We start from the raw sequence: 9,570 nt of genomic DNA on the forward strand, positions 1-9,570 counted from the left end.
CTCCCTTTCGGAGTTATAGAAATCTACAATATAGGATTTCTTCAATTACAATTTACCTAGCATTTTTAAGAGTACAATGCATCGCGTCATGCCAGGTCCAGTTTTTAAAATTTAAACTCCAATTAAGCAAAATTTATAGAAAACTCACATTCTGGTGTGTGTGTCAAATGCTTTTCTTAGTCTGGTTTACACCACACGCAAACGCACACACACAGTGGGCAACGAATAAAATGAAAGTAAATAGCGACAGAGTGATTTGAGGAAGACTAAAGTGAAAGTATTCTGTCTATGACGCTGATAGATACATGAGTAAAATGTATGGGAAGCTAAGAGCTAAGAGTGAGTGAAAATGTTCTTGGAAGAGAGTAATTAGTAATAAAGTAAACATACACTCATACATACATACATACATACATACATACACACACACACACACATACACACACACATACATACACACACACATACATACATACACACATACATACATACATACATATACATACATACATACATATACATACATACATACACACACACACATACACACACACACACAGTATTGAAGCTTGAGAACAATCAGATACATTTGCAACACATCTGTTGAAAATATTATTGTTCACACACATACATATACATATATACATACAGACAGACAGACAGATAGACACACACACACACACACCCACACACACACATGATCCAGCATGGCCACAACCTCAAGGCTGAAACATATAAAAGAATAACAGAATACAAATGTGTGCAAAGTACAAGAAATATTAATGCAGTATATGGGGATTGGACAATAAGCGTAAGGTAGTGTCAATGGTGGTTCCAGAAATCCCGAGCCATAAACTACAGCCTAGAAGACGAGCCTCATCCTGAAAGATCTGTAGAACTCGACAAAGATATCCTGAAAACCCTGGTGGAACAAAATATATCGTAACTGTTGAGGAACTAGCAGAGAAGCTTGGATTTGGTCATTCAACCATTCATTGACACCTGTGTGCTATCGGAAAAGTCAGCAAATTGGGTCAATGGGTTCCTCACGAACTTTCCGAGTCTAATTGCATGCAGAGAGTGAATGTATGCTTTTCTTTGCAGTCATATCTCACCACTACTGCGCTATGTATATCTATATATATAAAACTGTAGTTGTGTGAGTGTCTGTCCCCTTCGATTTAGATTCCTAACTACTCCCACATTTTGCGGTACAGTTTAACCAAATTCGGGTAGCTTATAGTCGTGATTCATATCAAGCCCGTCTGAATATTAGCGCGCGTCTACGATGAGTCTACGATTTTAAAAATAATTTAACATCATTTTTTATTCCATTTTAATGCATAATTTTTCGTGTGTCGATGGCGGCGGAGTTGGCGTCCACGCTCACACCTGCACCTGTGGGGAAGGGAGTGTAAGGAAATCAACGTCGTAATGCGTTGCCAAGGAGACCAGTGTTCTTTTAGAACAACGACTTCATGGCTTGAAGACACCAAAACAGAAATGGCTAAGAAAGCGTCTACACGAGTCTACGATTAAAAAAAAAAATTACCATCGTTTTTTTTCCATTTTAATGCATTTTTTCGCTATTATATAAGGGAAGTAACTCTCTAAAAATGTCTACGATGAGTCAACGATTTAAAAAAAATTTACCATCATATTTTTTCCATTTTTAATGCATTTTTTGCTATTTTTTGGCTATAACTCTCTAAAAATGCTTATATAGTTATTTCCCTTACAAACCCGAGCAACGCCGGGCGATACTGCTAGTGTATTTATATTTGTAGGGAATTCGTAATAATAGTCGCTCTTACTCTCACGGGTTTAATTTAGATTTCTTTCTTCTCTCTCCTTTGCACCCAAAAGTTAATTCCCACAGCAAAATGATGGACTGTATTATATCGTTGCCAGAAACTAATGAAAGGCAAGTTTTTTTAGGTGAAATTTGAATGCAGAACCTAAAACGATCTAATTAAACGTCATTGGAGATTTCATCACAAAACGTTCTCGAAACCTGCCAGTCCAAACAATAACGGTTCAATATTTAGAAGGGAATGTTATTATTAAATTAAATTGACTGTTGCTACAGTAACAGAAAACTGAATTGGCAACCTATTACCGATCCTTATTTTATCACACACATAGTAATAGAAATGTTAAAGATGTATGAATTAATAAATTAGAAGAATAAAATTCATAACTGAAAGTTATTAAAACCTAGTATCATACCAATTTATGTCAAGAATTATGTTTTTAAATTTTCATACTTGCATAATTTCTGCTTCTAGAAATAAATCTTTTGCAGAGAGACAAGTATAATTCATTGACACAATCTGAATATCTACTAGTAGTGGACTAGATATGAAAATTTATTGTGTTGCTATGTATACATGTACATATGAGTTCTGGCATTAATTCTTATGAGTGTCTTTCTACAATGATTGAAAATATTAGTTGAAGACAAGCACTACGATCAATTCAATTGATATCACATTAGCAGATTAAAATAACATTGTTTTACTAATAATGCACAGGATCAAAAGACACTCAATGATATTACGTCATTAAATCCCTTTAGAAAGCTTGAATGTAAAAGAGTTATAGTCGTCTTACCTTGCCAACCACACTTGCAGAGAAAGAGATACAGAGAATAAAGTAGAGAGTGACTGTGAAAATGAGTTTAAGATTGATTCACCCCGGGGCGGTGTGTCTAAGAAAGAGAAAGAAAGAGAAAGATTGAGTGAGCGAGTGAGTGAATGAGTGAGGGAAATGTGCGAACAGATACGTAGGAGAGCAATGCAGTGAGTCCAAACAGAGAGAATATTCGAACTATAGTTAAAATCTTAACTCACATTGTCTCGATAACAATTAATTCGCAAGATAAATACGTTTAAATTTAAAATTTAAATCAATAGAATAACCCAATAATTTTGTAAAATGAATACATTTAGAAGATTCTTCAAAATTAAATTACCCATTCACTATCTAATTAACTAATCCACCCATATCCTGAATAAGTACTTGTAACGATATCTCCGGTAAAAAAGTAAGAAAAGAAATGAAATCTGAGGAGAACTGTTTTGGTTCGAGTTGATGGGGAAATAAATGTTTAAGAATGACTTCTGCTGACAAATATACCATAATGTGACTGTAAAAGAAAAAAATAGATAATTTTTTTAAAAAATACGTTCATACACGTATAGAAAATAGTAGCGGTTGGGGTTGGAACTTTCATAAATAAATAAAAAAAAATATAGGGAATGGTAAAGATTATTTAGTGTACAGAGTTGATGCGTAAAGCGGGAAGACTGTAAGTGAACTTAAAAACAAAAATAAACGAAAATTACTGAAAAATGAAATTTGGAGAAAACGTGAAGGATTAGCAGGAATTTCAATGATGCATAAGTGTTAGAATCAGTTATCAAGAGAGAAACATCGAGAGTTCTACAGAGTCTCTTTCGAGGAGTTTGGAAAGGGTTTTAATGACTGTAACGGAACAAGAAAATTAGGATATTGTCACAATCTACATAGTCTTGTTATTTTATGTTTAATTTTATTTTCATGTTTTACGTAGGTATGTCATTGTTTTATGCTATTAGTTTTTAAAATTTTATTTTTTATATTTTAAAACATATTTGTTTTGTATTTCGTTCAGAGCTTCGTAATATATTTCATTATTTATTTCTTAATTTTTTTTTATAGAGAATTTTAATAGGGACGAGTAAAATAATTGGATTAAATACATGTAGAGAGAAAAACAAAAATTATGATGAAGTGAAAATAAGAATTAAATAAAATAATGAATAAAAATTTCAAATATAAAAAAATGGTGTAAAATTTTTTAAAAATATGGAAAATAAAAAGTTTTGAATGTAAAAAGAAAAACATTTAGATAGTAAAATATTAAGATCAGAGATTGAGTGATGGTTGAAGGAATTTAGATTTCGAGGCTGAGGGGTATAATGAAATTACGAACTTGCGTTGTATTTAGATGACAGCAACAACAAGAACAACGAGAACAAATTCGTTTCGACTATTATAACAGTAACAACAGCAACATGAACAACAATACATAGACGCACAGTTTTAACAATTATGCTATAAATATCAACATCAACAAATTCAAAATTCATAATGGCGGTGCTGACCAAGACAATGACAACAAGAACAACGTAGGTAAAATGTAAACAAAATAATATCTGGGAGTGTAACTATCAAGACAAAAAGAAATCTAACTGTAAAATCAATAATAATATAAATTACACCAGCAGAAACGCGGTAGGGATAGCAGCAAAAGTAGAAGTAGAAGTGGGAGCAGCAGAATGAACAACAACAGTAATACAAAACAAAAATAAAAAGTAAATAGCAGAAGAGTACTTCACAAAAGTTACCTTGGTAAAAAGAAGAATGATGAAGATGATGATGACGACGACGACGAATGTGATGTTAATGATAGCGGTGGTGATGGTGGTGGTGCTGACAACAACCACAATCAAAATAATGGTATTAAAATTATTATGATTATCCAACTGCCGGATATTTTAGATTAATTATGAAGGGGCTAAGGGCGAGTGCGAGAAATATAATTAGGGAAAAAGTACCATCTCTCGTCTTATATTTTCTGCATATGTGAGGTATGCCACTGAGGGTTTTTATATATCCAAATGCTCATTTTTACGTGCATGTATATATATATATATATATAATAAAGAGAGAGAGAGAGAGAGATAGATAGATAGATAGATAGTTGTGTGTGTATGTGGATACGCATAATTAAAAATGAGAATACAGATATATGCGCACATTTACTTATACAACTATGTACGTACTTACATATAATTGTATATGATGCCTATATATGTGAAATGGATATATGTATATATATATATATATATATATATATATATATATATATTATATATATATATATATATATGTGTGTGTGTGTGTGTGTGTGTGTGTGTGTGTGTATATATATATATATATATATATATAATATATATATTATATATGTACTTACAATGTATATTTACTATTTACATATATACATATATTCAAAACGTATACCTATATATGAATACCTATGAACGCATTTTGGAAATTCCAGATATTTTTCGCGTTTTTAGCCAAAATAGAGACGAAGCCCATTCCTCCATATGATTGGTTTGAAAAATAGTTAAGATAGGATTTTTTCTTAGCATGAAAACAATGGTAGCTTTAATACCCTAAAGCGGTGTTAAGCACGGACACACATTGCTCAACATTTACGTATATATTGGGCCAACCCATAAATATAACGGTTTTTTATACCTCTTTTATTTTAAAAATAGGTTCTTTTCTAATCTAAAATATACGATCCTCCATTTTCTACAATGCTCTTTCATCTATCTGGTAGATTTGCAAGACCCATCTTCCAAAATTCACTTGTCTGTGACGAAAAATACTCCTCCAGTACTGTTCTGGCCTCGTCTACAGGATTCATATTTTTTCCGTCCAAATGATTTTGAAGGCTGCGGAATAAATGTTAATCAGATGGGGCAATGTCCAGCAAATATGGTGTACGGGGCATCGTTCCCCATCCAAACTGCTCCAGCTTATAGAATCGTAGCCTCGCTGTATATGGCCGAGCATGGTAGAATACCTCTCGTTTTGAAACCAAACATGGTCGTTTTTCTTCTCGCGTTAAATGAAGCCGCTCAAGCGGCTCGAAGTACATTCCTTTGTTGTCTTTTGGTTTGAGTCTAAAAGTTCAAAGTACTGTAAACCTTTTATATCCCACTAAAGAGATAACGACGCCTTACGTGGGTGAAGTCCTTCTTTAGCCTGGGGTGCCGGTATTTCTCCTTTACCCACACAGTGTCTTCGGCACTTGACATTTTTTATAGAGGACCTATTTCTCGTCACCAGTCACTATTCGGTCCAAAAAGGAAGCATGACAAGAAAACTGCATATAACACTTGCAGGCAAACACCTTCGTGAACAAACACCTATGGAAATGCCAGACTCGGTAATTCACAGTGCACATCGAGGCAACACAGCGGAACAGGGGCAACCTTAAAATCTCTGAGGCCATCCTCATACACCAAAATAAATCCAAGATCAGCAACAGAAGAGAGTTACAGAAAGCTAGCTGGTTGCTATAGCAACACCTTTCTACGCATGTCTACTCCACACACGCACACACACACGCACATTGGTAACATTCGTCTATTTCTTAAAAATGGGGTCATAGCCCCCAAAATATTGAATACAAGGTAAGTTCACATTAATTTACATATTTGTTTTGTTGTGATTTACCTTGCATTTACTTCGCATTGTCTTAGCCTTACCCACGATCTTTTATACAATCTATTCTACACTATGCTTCATAGTAATTATTCCATATATATATATATATATATATATATATATATATTATATATATATATATAATATATATATATGCATACATAAATACATATAATATTTATACGTACGTATAAATATATATATTCATATACAAATGCACACGCCATACACACGCACACGCACACACAAAAACACACACACACACACACACACACACACACATATTGATGCAAACAGATATATACCACGGAATACTGAAAATTTGCTACCATTTAAGGGTATCGGGATGGGCCCAACCTTCCAAGTTCTTTTATAGAGCAAAGAAATACTGATGAACCGCTGCAGTAAGTGTGTGAATCTAAGAGTAGAGTACATTAAATAACATCATAACTAACTGATCTTTCCGGATTTTCTTTTACCCACAACCAGGATCTTTTCAGCACTCTGTCGTTTATAGATACATAACGAGCACAGTTCCTATATGCATTCACAAAGAAAAGTGTACAAAAACACATACACATCTAACGCACAGTCACGCACAATAAGTCACGGAAATATATATATATATATATATATATATATACGAAAAAGGAAGACGATCACATGATTTAATTTCATATATAAAAGACAGTTTATATAGTATTTTGGGAATAAATACCAGATGCTATTTTAGATCACAAACAAAGCGAAAGTAAAAGGTGACGGCTAAAAATGAAGAAATCTAAAGTAAATCAACGAGATGTAATTAGTCCATATGCAGTGCATGTTTGCAAAGAAGATAATGCAACACTAGTAGTAAAGCGATGCTTTGATCAGTGCGTAACCGTTTAACATTTGAAGGAATCACTTTAGCAAATAAAGAAAAAAAAAACAAAAAAACATAGAGATAGTGAATTTCCCGTCTATAAAAGTATGCTATATTTTACGTTAAATAAACGTAGGTTGTATGCATTACATGTCATGAAATGATACGGAGCCATGCTAGTGCAGTGGCTTGAATAATATTTAGGCGAATGAATTGACCCAAAGACTGCTACTTATTCTACCAGGATCTTTTGCCGAACCGTTAAATTACGGAGACGTAAACACATCAGCACCAGATGTCAAGAGTTGAGTGTGACAAACACACACACGGTGGGCTGCTTCATTCAATTTCTATCTACAACATCCAAATGCTGCGCAGTGGGACTCATCCGGAACCATAAGGTTGGGAAGCAAGCTTCCTACTACACAGTCATGCCTACTCGAAGTAATACAAATTTCACATGAATTTATTTCCTAATTAGTTTCGTCAAAAAGTTTATGTAATTTTACTACATTTTATGTTCAAATCTGACATTTTATTTTCCTTCATCTTGTACATTACAACACTAATTCAACCTCTATATACTCAGGCACGTCAGCCGGATTTCGTGTGTGGAGATGCTTTAGAATATTCAGTGGCTACTTATTTGTAATTATGCTAAAGTGGAGTTTCGAAATAAGTGTCAATAAATCTGAGGGTATACTATTGAATAGTAAAGGGGGAAGGGCCGTCCAGTGCACCCCCGTAGCGACGGGCATGTATATACTTAATCGTAAATTAGTATGATCGTTAAAATGTGATATATTAATTTGCAAGGATGTAAGACCATTTTACGTTTAAGCAGCTTAAGAATCAGTGGCAAAGGTGTTGTTGCTATATCCCATAACATAGCAGTTTCACACAACGATTCGATAAGCACAAATACCAAACTAGAATATAACAACGATTTGAACTTCGTTTGTGTGCATGAATGTCTAAGGATGTGGGTTCGTAATTATTATATAACCGTTTATTGTAATGTAAATATAATTTTCAATATGTTATAATGGTTTCATGTGTTGGCACAAGTCCAGTAGGTTTGGGGGAGGAGCTAAGTCGATTAAATCGATCTCAGTGTTCAACTGGTACTTATTTTATCAACCCGAAAGGTTGAAAGGCAAAGTCGACCCCGGCAGAATTTGAACTCAGAACATAAAGACAGATGAAATATCGCTAAGCATTATGCCCGGTGTGCAAAGGATTCTGCTAGCTCGTCGCCTTAATGTGCTTGAAATAATTAAATTATAAAAATGAGGTCGTCATATACAACAGATTTCATGTATATGTGCATGTCCATATAAATACACCCATGCATACTTGTAGACAGATAGTTGTTCGTTCAGCAATGTGAGACAGAAAGAATACTCAATGCATGTAGCAAATATATTTTAATGGTGATTCATTGCATATACGTATGCGATCCTTCAGGCTTTCGGAAAATGATTCAATCGCAGAGGGCTTGCAATGCCGAACACTGACTGATAAGGGGTGATTCATCGATTACACACATTTATATATATGTCTGTATTTGTGTGTATATGTGCATGTACACACACACACACACACACACGCATGTATGTATGTATGTATGTTTATGTAATTTCTGTAGTGTATGGCACGCACGACAAATTTCTAAATTTATTAAAATTTCTATTAAGAACAGAGAAACAACAAAACAAAAATCAAGTGACAATCGTTATTAACACTTAAGGAGAAATGCCGAAAATTTCGAGTCATGCTTGAATTAACAGGCTCAGGGAACAAAAAGACGATCTGATCTCCTCCCAATCCTCCGTCTCTTTAATTCTAATCTATTTAAATATCTTTTCCCTTTCTAACGGATCCTTCTCCTCTGAGCGTTTGACTTTTCTTCTTCATGACATAACACACACGCACAAACACATACACACATACACACACATATACATATATATACAAACATATATGAATATATATATATATATATATATATATATATATAATATATATATATATATATATATATATATATATATATAATATACATACACACACACACACATATATATATATATACACACATATACACGCAAGCGTGACTTCCCAACCCACATGATTCCGGGTTCAGTCCCACTGCGTAGCACCTTGGGCATATTGCGTCTTGTATAGCCTCGGGCCGACCAAAACCTGTCGTATATATGTGCGTGTGTTTGTGTCTGTTATTGATAACTGATGTTGGTGTGCTTACGTCCTCATTAGCGGTTCTACAAAAGAGACTAAAAGAATAAGTATTAGGCTTGCAAAAATAAGTCCTGTGGTCGAGTTCGTTTACTAAAAACCTCTTTAAGGCGGTGCTCTAGCAAGGCCGCAGTCAGGTAACTGAAACATTTGAAAGAATA

Source organism: Octopus sinensis, linkage group LG1 (assembly GCF_006345805.1).
Source record: "Octopus sinensis linkage group LG1, ASM634580v1, whole genome shotgun sequence".
NCBI classification, from domain to species: Eukaryota; Metazoa; Mollusca; class Cephalopoda; order Octopoda; family Octopodidae; genus Octopus; species Octopus sinensis.